Raw genomic sequence first — 1,717 nt, 5'->3', positions numbered from 1 at the left:
CCAGCCTGGGCAGCAGAGCCAGACTCCGTCTCAAAAAAAAAAAAAAGAAAGAAAACAAAAATAAAATCCTGTTCAGTATCAGAGATCATGTCGTCAATATGTGAGGTTGTTGTTCTCTCTCAGGATAGAGTCTTTTCTTTCTTTCTTTCTTTTTCTTTTTTTTTTTTTGAGACGGAGTTTCGCTCTTGTTGCAACCTCCACCTCCTGGGTTCAAGCGATTCTCCTGCCTCAGCCTCTCAAGTAGCTGGGATTACAGGCGCCTGCCACCACACCTGGCAAATTTTTGTATTTTTATTAGAGACGGGGTTTCAGCATGTTGGCTAGGCTGGTCTCAAACTCCTGACGTCAGGTGATCCATCCTTCTTGGCCTCCCAAAGTGCTGAGATTACAAGTGTGAGCCACCATGCTTGGCCTTTTTTCTTTTTCTTTCTTTCTTTTTTTTTTTTTTTTAAGTAGACAAGGTCTTGCTCTGTCACCAAGGCAGTGGAGTTATCACGGCTCACTATAGCCTCAGCCTCTTGGACTCAAGTGATCCTCCTGCCTCAGCCTCTGGAGTAGATGGGACCATAGCATGCCACTGTGCTCGGCTAATTTTTAAATTTTTTATAGAGAGGGTCTTTCTCTGTTTTCCAGGCTGGTTTTGAACTCTTAGCCTCAAGTGATCCTCCCTCCTTGGTCTCCCAAAGTTCTGGGATTACAGGTGGGAGCCACTGTACCTGGCCTATTGTAGTACATTTAATTGTGAGGATTTCACATTTTTTGCAAGTTTCTTGTTTAGTCATCTGTCCTGCCCTTCTGTTTTATACCTTATTAGCCTCTGTGTTTTACAAATGAGTCTGACGGGTTAACGTGGGGTTTTTTTAAAACATGGGCTGTGAAATGAAAGGGGAGAATTCTAGGCCTAGGTCCATGGACAAATCTGGTAAGGTTGGTTAGTGATAAAGAGTTACAACCTAATTGTAGTTAGGTTCTTTTCCATTTTGCTGGAGCCATTGCTACGTGTCTAACTGCAAATCACAGCCACTTGACAAGTAAATGTGCCATTTTAAAAAATATCTATTTGGGCTGGGCACGGTGGCTCACATCTGTAATCTCAGCACTTTGGGAGGTCGAGGCAGGAGGATCACCTAAGGTCAGGAATTTGAGACCAGCCTGGCCAACATGGTGAAACCCCATCTCTACTAAAAATACAAAAATGTGGCAAGTGCAGTGCTAGGCGCCTGTAATCCCAGCTACTTGGGAGGCTGAGGCAGAAGAATCGCTTGAGCCTGGGAGGCAGAGGTTGCAGTGAGCCAAGATTACGCCACTGCACTCCAGCCTGGCCAACAGAGTAAGACTGTCTCAAAAAAAAAAATTTTTTTTTACTATAATACTAACCTGCCTAATTCATGTTTTATCATGTTTACATCAACAGCAAAGTAGCAGGGAAGCAGCTGAGTCACAGCACTTACAAATTCTTTCTTTAGAAGGAAATTTTCCTCTGATTTTCTGTCACACCAGTTGAGTTTTGTTTGTTCCCATAAGTCAGTTGCTGGTGCATAAAGGGAGGTTGGGGAAGGAATTCAGTAGAGCAAGGACGATATCATCAGCCTCAACCTCCTCCCCAGGCCGTGCGTGCTCACATACTATCAACAGACTTCCTGATGTCATGTTAAAAAATGAGAAAGACTCAACTGAATGAACACAGTCCTGCTTTTCTTTCTTTTTCCTTTTTTTT

Source organism: Mandrillus leucophaeus, unplaced genomic scaffold (assembly GCF_000951045.1).
Source record: "Mandrillus leucophaeus isolate KB7577 unplaced genomic scaffold, Mleu.le_1.0 Scaffold718, whole genome shotgun sequence".
NCBI classification, from domain to species: domain Eukaryota; kingdom Metazoa; phylum Chordata; class Mammalia; order Primates; family Cercopithecidae; genus Mandrillus; species Mandrillus leucophaeus.
Note: the sequence above shows the minus strand (reverse complement) of the source record.